We start from the raw sequence: 18,791 nt of genomic DNA, 5'->3' as shown, positions 1-18,791 counted from the left end.
AAAGAAGAAACAGGGTGCTTGTTACAACTGAATTTTGTCCCTCAAAAAGATAATGTTGAAGTCCTAACCCCTCGTACCTATGAAAGTGACCTTATTTGGAAATAGGGGTTTTGCAGATGCAGTCAAGTTATAATGAGGTCATTAGGGTAGGCTCAAATCTGACTATTGCTTTTTATAAGAAGAGGAAAGTGTCATGTGAAGAGACAGACACACAGGGAAAATGCCAAATGATGACAGAGGCAGGGATTGGAGTGACACAGCTGCGAGCCAATGAACAACAAGGACTGACATCTACCACCAGTAGCCAGGAAGTGTCCTCCCCAACAGGTTTTAGAGGGAGTGTGGCACTCTCAAGACCTAGATTTTGGACTTTGAGCCTCCAGAACTGTGAAAGAATGAATCTCTTGTTTTGAGCCACCCAGTTTGTGGTCCTTTGTTATAGCAGCCCTGGGAAACTAATACAGAGCACATGAGCAGAAGCCTGCACCTAAAGCCATCCAATTGTACCCTGATGTGAAGTAGAATTAAGGAGCTTCACCTCTCAGCTCAAGGGCCTAACATGGTCAGTATCTTCTTTACCCTTTAGAAAATCAAAACAATCTTTACTTAAGCTCAGCTTTCCAGCATCTCTCTACTTCTTCACAGTGGGACAGAGATCTCTGAATCAAACTTTATGATTTCATTTGCCAGTTGTGTCAGTAGCCCAGGATTTAATCGTCCAGTTCTAGAGATTTCAACTCATTGAAGGCAGCTAGGTGAATCTCAACCCATCTTTACACTGTAGTGTCATCTTGACCATGTTCTATATTCTTCAACCTGAAGTTCAAGCTTATCAATAGACAGAATTGAAATTGATCAGATCTGGAGAAGTTCCATTTCCCCAGGTTAACTATAGTGAACTTGTGTCAGTTTTTTTGCCTAAAACACAAGTCTGCCTGTCTGGTGAGGTATCTTGCATTGTGTGTAGCGCTGCTGGTGCACAGAGCCCCTTATCCAGTCCCTCCTCCAAAAGTCAAAGTAAAAAGGACTCCCCTCTTGCCATCCTCCTGCCTGGGACTTTACGTAGGGCACAAGTGACACAAAGCAACCCAGTGGGGAAGGGATGGTTAGATTTTTCAAGGCAACTTTGTATATATGCTTTGTCAACTGCTACGCCCTGTCCACTTTTTTCTGCTAAGGCATGATTACTATATTTCTTCCTTCTTTCTTCTTTTTCTTCAACATCAATAGTTGTTTATTTTACATACTTTTAAAGTATATCTTTGTCACCTAAGAGTGATTTCTGTAAGTGGAATTGCTGGGTCAAAAATCATGTTGACTCCTGAGGTTTCTGAGAAAATCTCTCAATTGTTCTGAGAACAAATCATACCAATTTATACTCCCAGGTGGAAAACATTTGATTTTGTCGACTTCATAATACATTTTTACCCTTATAAAATTGTAAACCATACATTTTATGGTAAACTTACCTATTTATAAATCTACCTGTAAACTATAAACCAGACAAGGGTAATTTTACAGCCAATATGCTTCTTCAACTCTAATTTTTATTAGAGTTCTGCCGGGATCAACTCGGCGACTCGAGGTGAGTGACGGGTGCCGCAAGCTTGAAGAAGACACAGACACAGACTGAAGAGAAAGATGGGACCGGGGGACTCAAGACCTCTAGGATCAAGAGCCTTGCTGATTGATCCCACGTTGCTTTTATTGAGTTCTCGGCATAGCCTAAGGGTCTAACACTCCCAGGTTAATCCCATAAACAATCAAAGGCCTCACATGACTGGGGGCAATGATCTTTGTTTGCTTCCTGGGTCCTGATTTGAGCTGGGCGTGGAGAGCAAAGCAGCCCTGGGGGCAGGAGACCTCTCTCAAAAGGATTAAGGGTCTGTGCCCCACCCGTGTTGGCCCCTCTGCGACTGTGCCTGTCTTAGGTTGTTCCTCCCTTGAGGAATCTTACCCGTCTCTGGCTAACCAGTCATCCTCCAGGGCCAAACACGGTGATATAAGGAAGGCTCTATGCACCACCCCTGTTGGCCCCTCTGCAGCTGTGCCTGTCTTAGGTTGTTCCTCCTCTGAGGAATCTTATCCGTCTTTGGCTAACCAGCCATCCCTCAGGACCAAACAGGGTGATATTAGTCTCCACGCCCCGCACCCTCAGCTCCTCCACTGCTCAAGCAGGACATTCTGAATCCCATCACTCGGCCCACATACTTCAACATTTTCAATGTTTCAAAAAGGTTCCAGAATGTCTTCCCACAGAGTTCTTTTAAAATCTTGTGGTTTTCTACTTGCCAGTGTACCCCAGCACCTGCCCAACAGGTAACACATAGTTTTGTGCATAATAAAAATTTAAATAAATGAATATGAATTAATGTCTGAAATGGGAGACCAGTTTGAGGAACACAAATCAGTAACATTGCAGAGAACATTATCAGTGTTTTGTTTTTCCACAACAGAAAAGTCTTTAGTAATAGGACAAGTCAAAAGAAGAAAGAGTACACTATGCAGATTTTACCAAATATTATTATTCTTTAATCTTTTCTTTTGAATGAGTGGTTTATTAGCATTATTAACCAAGTACAAACAAAACCACAAACAACAGATACAGAGTGAAAAGTAAATTTTCTTCCCATGTCTGTGCCTGAATCTCCTACTTTCCTTCCAAGAGGGAACTATGATTACAGCCAAACAACATTTTTAAATGTTATTAATTCACTAAGAGGCATTCTCCAAATTCCATCCATCAATGGACACCATTCCTATAGATAAAAGCATGCTTTGCAAAGCATTCCACAATTTTTCTTTCTACCCTTGGATGAAGAAACAGTGTGGAGTGCTCTATGATGATGGGTGACATCTGGAGACCAACATTACTTCCCACATGACCCTGGGGAAAGAAGAAAACATCTGTGGAGTATCTGCCTTGCCTTCCCAAAGAGGGTCTGAGAGCGTATATGTGTGTTCTGAGGGTGACATCAACTGGTGTACCATCAGAACTGCATGTGTCAGGCCTTTGAAGATCTGCAAATGGGAAATCTTTAACTTAAACATTATATCAGGCACGGTGCTTCTCAGACATCCATCCATGCAATTCTTTTAAGCTTCCAAACACCGTGAACAGCTTTACCTACTTTGAATCTCAGAAGAGAAGATATAACAACTACCAAGTCTAGATGCACTACATCAACAATAAAGTTGTGCTTCTGGACTTTCATTTGTCTCCCATATAATACTGAACATGAACTACATGCCTGTAACTGAATCTCACACAATACTAGGAATAATGATGAAAAAGATGCGGCCACATCCTCAAGGGCACTTTCAAATTAAAAAAAAAGGAGGGGGGCACAGATAACAATTGGACATGGAAATACATGGCAAGTCCTGCATTCATCTGTTACCTTGTTTGGTCTTGATATATTGCTTTATTTAGCCCTCACAACAATTCCAGAAGAAGCAGAATTTTACGCATGGGAAACCCAAGGCTCAGAGAGGTTAAGTGAGCTGCCCACAGTAACACAACAATAAAAGTCTGAATCCAATTTGGGCTGATTCCAAAATCCAAGCTTTGAATACCACCCAATGCAATCCATCATATTAGCTCATAAATCAAGGACAAAGCATACTGCTTTTTTCCAGGTTTTCTAGCCTCTATCTTATTTTATGTTGTAAAAGGATGTATCTATCGCAGATTCAGTAGAGAATTTATATTCCTATAAAATTATTTCTCCATAAAACTATTATCAGACATAGCAAGATTATGAATATATAGGAAAAGAAATCTTGAAAGTCATCAAGATTGGTAAGCCATTTTCTTCATGTTCAGATTCTTGTTCAATTTCCTTCCAGCTCACCTACTAGCAGACTAGTTGCATCAATATAGGTCCTTAGTTTGTAACTCTTTGTGAGCCATATTTTTCTAAGGAAAGAAATTCTGGCTTATATACTCTTGGGCACCAAAACAAATCCCAACTGTATAAGTCATGGCTTGATCAGAGAAGCAAAACCACTAGAAATTTATGCATGTAGTAGGAAATTATATTGTAGAGATTTGATCTCACACAATTATGGAAGCTTGTTAAGTAGTTTACTTTCTGCTGTTGTTTCTACATCTCTTGCTGGGCCTGAGGGCAGCAGGGCAAGCAGTCAGGAAGGGAGATGGTTATGAAATGAAGCAGAGCAGTGACAGATTGCAACCCATAGGACAAGTTGGAACCCACACTGGTCTTTTAAAGGTTCCAAGTCTCCAACTTCGATGATGCAAGTAACCTACAGGAGGAGCTGGCACTCTTTGTCATGGAGCTAAACATGCATTTTTCCAGGACTCGGAGCTGAAGGATGACTCTGGTGGGAGCTGGAGGTGTCAAGCTGTTGTCCCATGCCCACAAGACGAGCCAACAGATCCAGGACCATGTGTGCAAGCTGCACCAACTGTCTGAGTGTAAAAATAATATGGCTGCTGCTTATTTACATCTTCCAAATCACGTGCAAGGTGTTTCTTGTGAACCACACTAGCCTGAAACTATGGAAAATACTGAGAAACCTAGTTCCAGCTTAGGTAAGTTGACACAAGACAATGCAAAGCACAATACACAATTATTTTGCACAATGTTTTATGTAAATATGAGTTATTTCTATCCCTAAAACATTACTAAGGCTGATCTTTTGCTTACTTAATTGTATGTCAATCCCAATCTGATGGCCAGATAATAGCTAATAGCTAAGAAAACAGGCTCCCTGTTATGAGGAATAACAGTATAAACACTCTGTTTGACCTAATGAAAGTAACTTGTAGGAATCAAGAAAATGGAAAATGGACAAAAAGCTATAAACAACAAGGTCCTACCATACAGCACAGGGAACTATATTCAATATCCTGTGATAAATCATAATGGAAAAGAATATGAAAAAGAATATAATTGAATCACTTTGCCTATATACAGCAGAAATTAACACAACATTGGAAATCAACTATATTTCAATAAAATTTTAAAAGGCCATATGCATTCTGAGAAAAGCCAACATTCTTAAACAATCTCAATATCCACTTGAATTCCTTCTATGTCATCATCCCCAGGAAGCAAATATCATTTTGGCGAAGGCAGCAGGAGCGCCACATCAGAGACCTAGGCTTTTCTAATACCACCATTGACGACATGAGATTCAGTCTGTCATGACTTTATGTAGCTGGAATCTGAGACTACACCCTCCAATTACACATAGCATGATTCTGTACTCGCGGTGGCTGCCCACAGTGGCTTCCCACCCACCCCCCTTTGGCATCACTGAAATAACAACCAAAGCTTATGATCCTGGAGGCTTCAGAAGTTCTTCAAGGAGATGCTCCTCAAAGGGGTTGCATTTAGGACAGTCTCTAACAGCAGTGGAATATGTCTCCGGTCCTTACAATGCAGTCTTTCACATTCAACCATTTCTAAAATCTCTTCAGACTTGATGGATCGAAGAGCAACTCTTAACTGATTAATCAAAAGCAGCCTAATTCTTATAATGTTAATCCACGCACAGTGGATTAATGCAGTTTTACCAAGGAATTAAATGCTACCTACAGTCTTCTGTTCTCCCAATAGACTTAATTAAAAATCTGAATTCATGTTCACTGAATTCTTTATATTATATTCAATGTATAATGTCAGCTTTCAGAATAAACATGAGAGACCAAAAAATACTGTCTCTGCTTGCAAATATGTGACTGTTTAAGGTAGCCAGTTATCATTTTTTTTTTATTCAATATAGTTGTTTTACAATGTTGTGTCAATCTCTGCTGTACAGCAGAGTGGCTGAGTTATACACATATATACATTTTTTATATTCTTTTCCATATGGTCTATCACAGGATATTGAATATAGTTCCCTGTGCTGTACATTAGGACCTTGTTTATCCATTCTAAATATAATAGTTTGCATCTACCAACCCCAAACTCCCAATTCATTCTTCTCCCTCCCCCTTCCTTCTCTGTTCTTTATGCCTATGAGTCTGCTTCTGTTTCATACATAGGTTCATTTGTGTCATATTTTAGATTCCACATATAAGTGATCCAGATATCATACTTTTAAGTACTCTATACTTAAGTGAGTAGGAGACCTATAAGTAGCAAATGAAAATCTCTGCTAAATCTCATTAGAACATTGAAACCTGCCATAGGTTGGTGAATTATCATGATTTAATTAGGCTCATGGCATAACTGCCTTTTAAATACTCCAAGTTGAGACATTCTGGATATGTGACCCTTATGAGCTAATTATAATTGCTTTGGAATCTGATCAGAATATTGAATTTAAAATTATTTTTAGAATACAAGTATAGAGTATGTGCACAATGTATGAGACTAAATCAGTATTTTGCATTCCATATTGAAAACCATTACCAGGGAAAATAAATTCTTAAAAATAAAGCTATTACATAGCATAAGAAGTTTGGTATGAAGGGATTTTTAAATACCAGAATGCTGATCTTGAAAATACAAGGTGTTGCTGTATTTGGTCAATAGAAATTTCTTTGCAGCAAGTCTGTGCTTGCATGATGAAGAAAAGGAGCAGTCTTCCAGTTGAAATTATAATAAAAAGAAACCATATTGCATGAATGATGCTAAAGCATTGATCAAAACTCATGCCTGCATGCCTAAAAGGCATTAAAATGTGGGGACTCAGAATCATAAAGCCCTAAAATAAATGATCACCCAATCCAAAACACTGGAAAATCTAAGAGAGGAGTCCAGAGAAATGATATTATGGGAGATTCCATATCAAGAAGAGTCAATGCATGTATGTTTTAGGCATTCATTTAATAGTAGGTGGCTTAGTTTCCTCTTGGGAGGTGAATACAAAATTGTTCACAAATAGCACAGATCTAAGAAGGGCCTCACTGCTTAGCTCTGCTGAGGAAGAACTGTACCAATGAGACTTTCCGCTGATCTGCTCAATGGGACATAGCCATGTTCACGTTTATTTAAACCATACTTTGTGTTTTTGATAGAGGAAGTGAAACTCATTTATTACGTGCCTAGTCTATGCCAACATCAAGTTGTACGTTTTTCTCATAGCATTCTTATAAGAAAGTTATTTTCTTTTTTAAAAAACCATTATCTATTTACTTGTGAGGACTTCAAAGCTCAAACAGGTGAAATAACACCAACTTAAGTGTCCATCAACAGATGAATGGATGAAGAAGTTGTGGTGTGTGTGTGTGTGTATATACACACACACACAATGGAATACTACTCAGCCATAAAAAAGAACTAAATTTTGCCATTTGCAACAATATGGATGGACTCAGAAGGCATTATGCTAAGTGAACTAAGTCATACAGAGAAAGACAAATACTGTATGATATCACTTATATATGAAATCTAAAAAATACAACAGACTAGTGAATAAAACAAAAAAAGCAGGCTCATAGATATAAAGAGCAAACACATGGTTACAATTGGGGAGTGCAAGAGGGAAAATAGAAGGGTAAGAGTGACAGGCACAATCTATTGGGTGTAAGATAAGCTCAAGGATGTATTGTATAACATGGGGAATGTAGCCAATATTCTGTAATAACTGTAAATGGAAACTAAAGATGCTACCAGAAAACTACTAGAGCTCATCAATGAATTCAACAAGGTTGCAGGATACAAAATTAATACAAAAAAAAATCTCTTGCATGCCTATACACTAGCAGTGAAAGATCAGAAAGAGAAATTAAGGAAACAAGCTCATGCACCATCACATCAAAAAAGAATAAAGTACCTAGGTAAACCTACCCAAAGAGGCAAAAGACCTGTACTCTGAAAACTATAAGATGCTGATGAAAGAAATCAAAGATGACACAAACAGAAAGATATACCATGTTCTTGGATTGGAAGAATCAATATTGTCAAAATGACTATACTACCCAAGGCAATCTACAGATTCAATGCAATCCCTATGAAATTACCAGTGGCACTGTTCAGCAAACTAGAACAAAAAAATCTTTAAATTTGTATGGAAGCACAGAAGACCCCAAATAGCCAAAGCAATCCTGAGAAAGAAAAATGGTGCCAGAGGAATCAGGCTCCCTGACTTCAGACTACACTATGAAGCTGCTATAATCAAGACAGTATGGTACTGGCACAAAAACAGAAATATAGATAGGAAGGAAGCCCAGAAATAAATCCATGCACCTATGGTCAATTAATCTATAACAAAGGAGGCAAGAATATATAATAAAGACAGTCTCTTCAATAAGTGGTAATGGGAAAACTGTAAAACTACATGTAAAAAAAAATGAAATTAGAACGTTTTCTAACACCTTACACAAAAATTCAAAATGGATTAATGACCCTAATGTAAGACCGGATATCATAAAACTCTTAGAGGAAAACATAGGCAGAACACACTTTGACATAAATCACAGCAATATCTTTTTGGATCCACCTCCTAGAGCAGTGGAAGTAAAAACAAAAATAAACAAATGGGACCTAATTAAACTTAAAAGCTTTTACACAGCAAAGGAAACCATAAACAAAAAGACAATTCACAGAATGGGAGAAAATATTTGCAGACTATGTGACCAACAAGGGATTAATCTCCAAAATCTACAAATAGCTCATGTAGCTCATTATCACAAAAACAACTCAATCAAAAAATGTGCAGATCTAAGTAGACATTTCTCCAAGGAAGACATATAGATGGCCAAAGAGCATACGAAAAGATGCTCAGCATTGCTAATTATTAGAGAAATGCAAATCAAAAGTACAATGAGGTATCACCTCACACCAGTCAGAACAGCCATCATCAAAAACTACAAACAATAAATGCTGGAGAAGGCGTAGAGAAAAGGAAACCCTCCTACACTCTTGATGGGAAGGTAAATTGGTACAGCCACTATGGAGAACAGTATGGAGGTTCCTTAAGAAACTAAAAATAGACCTATTATATGATCCAGCAATCCCATTCCTGGGCATATATCCAGAGAAAATCATAAGTCAAAAAGATACATGCACCCCAATGTTCATTGCAGCACTATTCACAATAGCCAAGACATGGAAACAACCTCAATGTCCATTGAAAGAGAAATGGATAAAGAAGATGTGGTACTTATATACAATGGAAAATTACTCAGCCATAAAAAAGAATGAAATAATGTCATTTGCAACAACATAGATGGACCTAGAGATTATCATACTAAGTGAAGTCAGAAAGAGAAAGATAAATATCATATAATATCACTTATCTGTGGAATCTAAAAAAAATGATACAAATGAACTTATTTACAAAACAGAAACAGGCTCACAGACTTTGAAAACAAATTTATGGTTACCAAAGTGGAAAGGTTGGGGGAGGAGAGGCAAATTAGGAGTTTGGGATTAAGATATATACCCTGTTATATATAAAATAGATAATCAACAAGGACCTACTATATAGCATAGGGAACTTCACTCAGTATTCTGTAATAACCTATATGAGAAAAGAATCTGAAAAAGAATGGATATATGTATATGTGTAACTGAATCATTTTGCTGTACACCTGAAACTAATACAACATTGTAATTCAACTGTATTCCAACATAAAATAAAAATTAAATTTAAAAAACCACAGGGAATGTAGCCAACATTCTGTAGTAACTAAATGGAAAGTAACACTTAGAAACCATAAAAATATAAACATTAAATGTTTAATAGAATTTAAAAATTAAATTAATTCAAGGTTATAAAAAAGAGGTAAAAGAACTATTTTAGAGTTGGTTAGTAGAAGAGCTGGATGGGAATCCAAGTTGTTCTCACTCTAGATCCACATGCAGGGCATCATTTTGCTCCTAACAGAAGCCCTGCACTGCCCACCAGCATTGGCTTTGCCCAGGTGCTCCCTTGGCCTCAGCCCTGATACCAGCTCTCTGCTACAGAGCCCAGGTCAAGTGCCCTAGAAATTTTGGAATCCCTAGACCTCTGTTAACGCTCCCCTCCCCAGATCTTTTATTGCATTTTATTTTGTCCATGGCAGGATGGAGAGTAGTGGGAAGCAGAAATATCTTCACCAAGTTTCTCTCATAGATACTCCCTCTATCCTCAAAACTACCAGAGTACTTCATAGAGTTTCTTCTATAGGACTTTAGGGGAAACAAAAACAAAAATACAGGGACCCATGCCTCCTCTGAAGCAAAAAAAAAAAAAGCCCAGAACCAGCTCCCTACTCAAATGGAAAAAAAAAGGAAAGGGAGAAAATTAAGAGGAAAAAAATATCTAAATTATACTTCCAAAAATTTATACTGCCACCTACAAAGTGCTCAACATGTGCAGTGACCTGCTCGGATTTGCTTTTTAGTACCATTGCTTTAGCTGTGGTGTAGAGACTAGGGTGGGACAAAAATGAATATTAAGAGATCGGTGAGCGGATTATTGCAGTAATCTTGACAAGAGCAGATATACATCAAGTGGTTATAAGGAACAATGGCAGTGGAGATGGAGAAATAGCAAACACATTCAAAAGGTAAAACCCAAAGACGTCATTACAGACTAGTGGGCGTCAGAAGGAAGGTGTCAACAACAACACTCTATGTAAGCATGTTTAGATCTTTAGTCCTCACAGCAACCCTGATATAGAGATACTATTAAAGTAACTAAAGAAACCAGAGAATGTGTAAGAGTGGTGTTTTAATAAAGCACTATATTGTCTCAGCTAAGAGTGTTTGACCAAAGCCCTTCCCTCCATAACCCATCATCAAAAAGCAATATTTTTATTCTTTGTTAGATAGCAACAAATTCAGACCTGTTAAGGAGAGACTTTATTATGAAAGAGATTATTTCAAGGTGGAAGGGGGAGGGACTGTTGCAGTGAGAGCACCATGACCCTAAGATCTGCAAAATTCTCAAGAGTTAGGCAAAGTGATAGAGAGTCATAAACAGGGTTGGGAAGAACCAAGTGTGGGAAGGCAGGATGAAAGGCATGATCAGATAGTAGATTAGAGAATGTTTCACCCTGAGCCTGGTGCATTCTCAGAAGAGGCTGTGTGCTGACTTGAGTGAGGGGCAAGGTTCAGACACTTAGGGGAAGGAGAGAAGTGCAAAATCAGTTGCTGACAAGTATTTTGTTCCCATTGATCAATAGTGACAAGTAGTTCAGCTAACTATTTATGAGACAAAGAATGGGAATTTGAAGGGACTGTGTCTGGCCTTGTTATAGGTAAAGAAACAGGGAATCCATGAGGCTTATCTAAGTCATAAAAAGAAAGGTGATATTTTGCAGTAAACCATTTTCCAGGACACAAAGGTAGAGGGGATTTCTTAAGCTTCACCACTTTCCAGGATCAGTTAAAATTCAACATTGTCATCCTTTATGACTCTTAGTGTTGACACAACGTAGTAGTTAGCTGGTATATGAAGACAAGGGTTGACACCTCTGCTCAAAAATATGAATTAGAAAAGTTTATATTGTGTGTTTATCAAGTGAGCTTTACAGTTTTCTTCATATAGGTTGTCTACATCTCTAAGTTTCCTGTATATATTTTATGTCTTTTGCTATTATTGAAGAAGCTTTAATGTTTTAAAATAGTTTCTATCTGGTTGTTGTCTGTATATATGAAAACCATAAAAATAGAAGTAGATAGACAAACTTAACCCATGTTAAATAAACTTTTATATTTAAAAAATATCAATTAGGCACAGGCTCTGAATGCTCACATTAGACAGTCATTCTACTGGTTATGCTTTGACATTGCCTCTTAGACACTCCATTTTAAATGCACATATTCTTGGAAAACTCTTGATGTCTTTAATGGGATGCCAGAAGGGAAAGAAGCAAAGATTTTCACAAGATCTACTTGGAGCTGAGCACATTCATTTTATTCATTTATTTGTTCGTTCATGCAACAATATTTAATGACCCTCTACCACACGCCAGGTGCTTTCCTATACCAGAGGGATTAGGCCATGAAAAACAATGCAACAACAAAAAGCACCCTACCCCCTTGGAGCCTTTAGCTAGTGGGAGAGCTAGTCAAGTAAGTATGAATACATAAAGTATATAATTTCTTTTCATGATAAGAATTATGATAATAACACTAAAGAAATAGACAATGATGGATGAATCATTCCTATTTTGTATAGGAAAGTCCAAGAAGGCCACTTAGAAGAGAAATTTTAAACAGAGATCTGAATGGTAGGGAAGAGGAAATCATGCACAGATATGCAGAATATCCAAGCAAAGTGTTGCTGAGACCAAGCTTATACAGCTTGCCACACAGGAGGCCAATAAATTGAGAAACAAGCTGTTGGGGCAAGAAATAGCAACATTATTCAGAAAGCCAGCAGACCAAGAAGATGGTGGACTCATGTCCTAAAGAACCATCTTGCCTTAGTTAGAATTCAAGCTTCTTTTATATCAAAAGGGGAGGGAGTAAAGCCAAGCACTTCCTGATTCCCATCAGCCTCTGGAAGGGGGGTGGTGTTAATTTCTTTCTTCCTGCAGTCATTCACAGGTGGGCCTGGTCAGGATGTTTCCTGTGAGCTAAAGAATGGTATCTTAGCTTAATTCTCATTACCTGGGAAGCAGGGTTCCCAGAAATGGGTCATTATGTATAATTTAAGCTTATAGGCAACATCCCTTTAATGATTAACTTATAATAGAATACAAAGATGATTCTTCCCTATTACAATTCCCCACTCTCAATGTCCATCCCACAGTCTTGTGGGGAAAGGGATTAAGACTGCTCTAGCTACTTCCTATTGAATGGGAGTGATGAATATTCCTTAGAGCTGTGGTCCCCAACCCCCAGGCCACAGACCAGTTCTTTAGCTCACAGGAAACATTGTCACATGGAGACCAAGCACCCTGCATTAAAGGAAACCTTTGAAAAAAAATATAAATAAATAAAATTAAAAAAAAAAAGACAAACCTTTGGAGTTTTTCAAAAGAAAAAAAAAAACATGAACAGGAAGAATAGAAGCAATTAATGAAGGCTACAACTTCACCAAATGTGTCTGCACTGAGAACATCATTCTTAGTGGCTAACAGCATTGCTAAAGCTAAGGAAACCTTTACTATTGGTGAAGAGTTTATGCTGCCTGCTGCTAAGGACATTTGTCCTGAACTTTTAGGAGAGGCTACAGCTCAAAAGGTGGCACACGTTCCTCTTTCAGCTAACACCATAACTAGATGGAATGATGAAATAGCAGAGGACACAGAGGCACAATTGTTAGAGAGGATTAATGAGTCACCATGGTACACAATCCAGGTTAAGTCTACTGATGTTGACAAGGCAACAATGCTTGTTAGTGCGATATATTTTTCAGGAGGATGTGCATGAGGATATGTCATGTGCACTTTTGTTGCCAACCAACACCACAGCTACGGAACTATTCAAGTCTTTGAATGATTGATTACATATCAGGAAAACTGAATTGGTCGTTTTGTGTCAGTATATGCATAGATGGCTTGGCTGCCATGACTAGACTGCTTTCTGGTTTCGTTACTCGGGTCAAAGAGATCGCTTCTGAATGTGAGTTTAGGCACTGTGTCATCCATAGAGAAATGCTGCCCAGCCAAAAACCTGTCACCTGAACTTAACAACGTTTTGCAGGATGTGATTAAAATTATCAATCACAGGGCTTCGTAGGTGGCAAAGTGGTTAAGCATCTGCCTGCCAATGCAGGGGACACGAGTTCGATCCCTGCTCCAGGAAGATCCCACAGGCTGGAGAGCAACTAAACCTGTGCACCACAACTATTGAGCCTGAGCTCTAGAGCCCATGAGTCACAACTACTGAGCCCATGTGCCACAACTACTGAAGCCCACATGCCTAGGGCCCATGCTCCAGAACAAGAGACGCCACAGCAATGAGGAGCCTGCGCACCACAACAAAGAGTAGCCCCTGCTCGCCGCAACTAGAGAAAACCTGTGCACAGCAACGAAGACCCAACACAGCCAATAAGTAAATTAATTTGAAAAAATTATCAACCACATTAAAGTACATGCCCTTAACTCATGTCTGTTCATGTAGCTCTGTGAGGAGATGGACACAGAGCACACATGTCTTCTCTTATACACAGAAGTGAGATGACTTTCTAGAGGTAGATCACTGGCCAGAGTTTTTGAGTTACGAGAGCCACTCCAGAGATTTCTTTTAGAAAAACAGTCACCACTGGCAGCACATTTCAGTGACAAAGAATGGGTCACAAAACTTGCTTGTGTGACATTCAACCTGCTCAATGAACTCAATCTGTCACTTTAGAGGAGAATGACAACTGTGTTCAAGTCGGCCAATAGAGTAGCTGTATTCAAAGTCAAACTGGAATTATGGTGGCAACAAGTGGACATATTTCAAACATCTGCAGAGATTCTGAGAGAGACTGAGCCAGGGTCTTCTTTCTCCCAAGTGGTGCATGATCACCAATCCCAGCTTTCAAAAGTTTGAGCATTACTTCCAAACCACAAAGGACCCCTGAAATGGGAAGGAATGGATCCAAGACCCATTTGTGAATCAGCCAGGTAAATCAACTTTGTCCGTTCTAGAAGAGGCTCAACTACTTGAGATTGCAAATGACAGCAGCCTTAAAAGTATGTTTGAGACAACTTCAAATCTCCATATGTCTGGATTAAAGTCAAGGCAGAATGTCCTGAGATTGCCACAAAAGCACTGAAAAGCCTGTTTCCATTTCCAACATCCTATCTTTGTGAAACAGGGTTTTCTGCAGTGAAAGCAACCAAAACAAGATTGTGGAGTAGACTAGACATAAGCAACACACTTCGGGTGTCACTGTCTCCCATCACCCCCAGATGGGACCATCTGGTTGCAGGAAAACAAGCTCAGGGCTCCCACTAATTCTGGATTATGGTGAGCTGAATAAATATTTCATTACATATTACAATGTAATAATAATAGAAACAAAGCGCACGTCATCCCAAACCATCCCCTGCCTCCCAGTCCGTGGAAAAATTGTCTTCCACGAAATCTGTCCCTGGTGCCAAAAAGGTTGGGGACTGCGGCCTTAGAGTCTTTAGTAAAAACCTCTTTCCTTTTTTATCTACAACTATTTGAACCTGATAAAAACCCTTAGCACTTTGTTGTCTAATTTGTAATTGAACTTGGGGTTTTAGTTCCTGTTCCCAACACATATAAGTGGCACGGAAATTTAGTATTTGGACAAAATTAAGCAAATAGGTTGACCCTTCTCCAGATATAATGAAATTACCATTTACTTCAGTTGGACAGACAGACCTGTTGGAGACAAACTCATGTATACATATGTTATATATATATATGCTATATGTGTATATGTATATATAAGGGTGAGTCAAAAATTATCTGCATTCTGGCTGTAGAATTGACAGAAGTCTTAATATAACCAGAGTGTGGATAATTTTTGATTCACGCTCGAATACGTTAGTATAGTGCCCAAAATTTTAACCTAATTGTCAACTGCTAGGTCTCTTAGAGAATTTATAGATTCTCTCTCCTGGGCAGACACCTGGAAAGGCCTACCATACAATATTTCAAAGGGGCCTAATTTAAGTCTGCTTCTGGAGGTCACTGCTCTGTAGCAGAACTGACAAAGCCTTATCTCAAGTTAAATTAGTATTCATTTTCTCAGTTTTTCCTGTTGATTTTGGTCTCCAGGATGAATGTAGTTCCAATGCCTTAATCCAAATCAGGGGATAATTTCCTTAAGGGCTTTAACCAATTAAAAGGTACTGATTTTAACAACTGATAACTTAAAAACTGCCACACACAAAACAAATGGTCCACAAAACATTCTCCTTTCCTTCTCATAGCTTTACGGTGCTTTGTTATCATTTGATCAGTTGAGACAAAGAGTTGTAAGACTATTCTTCCACCACTGATTAAGACTGGGATGGCAGGTATTGGGGATAATATTCATTTAGACTTCTGAGCTTTCTGGGAAAACTTGGTGACTTTGCCAGCTCCAGCTTCTTTCTTGTTCACTGCTTTGATGATACCCACAGCAAACGTCTGTCATATCATGAACAGAAAAACAGCCCAGAAGAAAATAGTCAGAAGCTCTCAACATACATGGGCTTTCTAGGAACCGTACCAACAATGGCAACATCACCAGATTTCAGGAATTTGGCGTCATCTTTCAGCTTTATCCCAGGACAATGATCAATCTTCTTCAGCTCAGCAAATTTGCAAGCATTGTGCGCTGTGTGACAGTCCAGCACAGGTGCATATCCAGCACTGATTTGGCCTGGATGGTTTGAGAGTCACTTGAGCTGTGAGGCCAGCTGCTTCCACTGGTGCATCATTTTTGCTGTCACCAGCCACGTTGCCATGACAAACATATTTGATAGGCACATTCTTAACATTGAAGCCCACGTTGTTCCCGGGAAGGGCTTTACTCAAAGCTTCATGGTGCATTTCAACAGACTTTACTTCAATTGTAAAGTCGAATGGAACAAAGGTGACCACCATGCCGGGTTTTGAAAACACCAGACTCCACTAGACCCACAGGGACAGTACCAATACCACCAATTGTGTAGATGCCCTGGGGGGGGGCAGTTGGACGAGTTGGTGGCAAGATGCAATCCAGAACTTCAAGCAACGTAATTCCACGGGCATTGACATTTTATGGGTGAATTTCCATCCCTTGAACCAAGGCACGTTAGCACTTGGCTCCAGCATGTTGTCACCATTCCAGCCAGAAACTGGCACAAATGCTGTGTCACAGTTGTAGCTAATTTTCTTAATGTAGGTGCTGACTTCCTTAACAATTCCCTCATATCTCTTCCTGCTGTAGAGTGGCTCAGTGGAACCCATTCTGTTGTTACCTCCATCAATTAGTTGTTTCACACCCACAGTGTTAGCCAGAAGGGCATTCTGGGAGAACCTGCTTCAAATTCATCAACACCAGCAGAAACAATCAGGACAGCACAGGCAGCCTGAGATGTGCCGGTAATCATGTTTTTGATCAAGTCTCTGTGTCCTGCGGCATCAGTGATGATCACATAGTACTTGCTGGTCTCCAGTTTCCACAGGGAAATATCAATGGTGATACCACACACATGTTCAGCTTTCAGTTTGCCCAATACCTGGGCATATTCTTCTGAGACTTTCTGCCTGGGTGGGATATGCTTCCACCCATCCTGAACCAAAGTGTCCACACACATTAGCAGGTATCTGAAACTTCCTGCAGCTCAAGGCATTTGAGTCCAGTCCTCAGTGGTGCAGGTTTCTCTGGGTTGGGTCCCCATCTGGGAAGGTTCAACAGCAGACTTTGGGTTATTTTTATCGCAAATCATGCAATTCTGAGTGACTTGATGGATAGTTTTTTGTAGGTTAGGCCCCATGATATGTTTGAGTCCATTGCAAGGTGGCATCTCTCCTGTAATGTGTACTATTGTGAATGTGCTGCAGCACAGTGTCCAAGAGCGCCTGAGGGATCAAACCAATTATGCACTATGTTTCCAGCCTGGCGAGGTGTGATCCAAGTGAAATCCTGCTCTTCCGCCCTCTTTGTCCTTTCTGAATACACTGGCTGGTATTTAGACAAATCAATCTGGGGAGAAGTGACCCTCTTGCCTCAGAGGATATGGGTTTGATTAGGTGTCCCAGCATCACTTTTTAGCGGGATTCCTATTGGCCACATGTTTTTGGCCTTCCCTGGGTGGCATTAGCACACACTCTGGTCTTACCTTTTCATAGACCTTGGGGGAAAGATCTCAGTTTCCTTTCCTGGGGTTTTCATCAGTGCCATCTGTACACTTAAAGCATGTTCTAGTGGGACTCTGATGTCTTTGGGTTACTAGCCTTCCGGGAATCCAATGCCACTGTCAAAAAAGTGATGTTTCATTTCATTTTGCACCTTCCTTCTTCTGTTGTTCCCTGTTCAATGCTTTAAAAGCAACATCTACCAATTGAGAAGGGTTCATTCCAAATGCATCATCTAATCTTTGCAACTTTCTCCTGATATCTGAGGCACTTTGCTCAAAAAAGGTCAAGTTTACCAGCCTAATGTTTTCAGCCTTGCGATCTGCATTAGTATGTCTGTAGGCTTGATAAATCTTTTCCAAAAATTCGGAGGGGTCTTCATTTGTTTTTTTTGCTGAATTTCTTGAATTTTGTTAAAATTCTATTTCTTTGGTTCTCCTTTTCAAAGCCCTGCCAAGATGCACCAATAAGCAGTGCCCTCATAAGGGTGTTCGTGCCTCACTGGGGTCTTAGTTTGGTTCAGCTGTGGGTGCTGCCAAGTGGGCTTCAGGTGTTTAGGATCCTCCCTATAAAGGAGGTTGCAACCTTTCTAATTAAACAAGTCTGAGGAACCCAGGCAATTGGTTGTTTGCATTTAGCACCTCTATGTGGTAAGGGCATAAGGGAAATCGCCCCGCCCTGGGAGTGGCTCCTGGCCCAAAATGGATGCCCTGTTAGGTCTTAGATGGCAATACCAGACCAAGTCCCTGTGCCCCAGGAACTAACACAGGATTTTCTAAGTGGTGCCCATAAGGAGGGAGCAGTCCTGAGCCCCAGTGTCGGGAATAGGGGCTGAATAGAAACAGATGGTGGGGGATGTGGTGGATACATCGTGGTGGCTGAGGCAGCCAGCTCAGCTGGAGGAGTTAAGGTTTGAAGCAACCTATCCTCACTCTCATTCCCTTTTCTTATTTTCCCTGATGTAATAACACAAATGCTTGTATATAAAGAATTTTTCATCATTCTTCCCTGCTTCTTTACAAAATAGCCACCATAAAACCATAGATAGCAACTGGTCATCTCCAACCATTAAAAGGATGCCTTTTTGCCTTGACATCTACCAACTGAGCTGAATTCTGGACTGGGGCTTTTGGTAATTTTAGGAAC

The 18,791-nt window shown here is 39.7% G+C and overlaps 1 pseudogene; it reads right to left on the bottom strand.

Moving 5' to 3' along the window:
• Positions 1 to 15,854: 15,854 nt before the first annotated feature.
• LOC130848838 (elongation factor 1-alpha 1-like) lies at positions 15,855 to 17,104 on the bottom strand (annotated as a pseudogene).
• Positions 17,105 to 18,791: the final 1,687 nt, after the last annotated feature.

The sequence above is a fragment of the Hippopotamus amphibius genome, chromosome 3 (genome assembly GCF_030028045.1).
Source record: "Hippopotamus amphibius kiboko isolate mHipAmp2 chromosome 3, mHipAmp2.hap2, whole genome shotgun sequence".
Lineage (NCBI taxonomy): Eukaryota > Metazoa > Chordata > Mammalia > Artiodactyla > Hippopotamidae > Hippopotamus > Hippopotamus amphibius.
The sequence above is the reverse complement of the archived record's forward strand: the minus strand, read 5'-3'. Positions and strand labels throughout refer to the sequence as shown.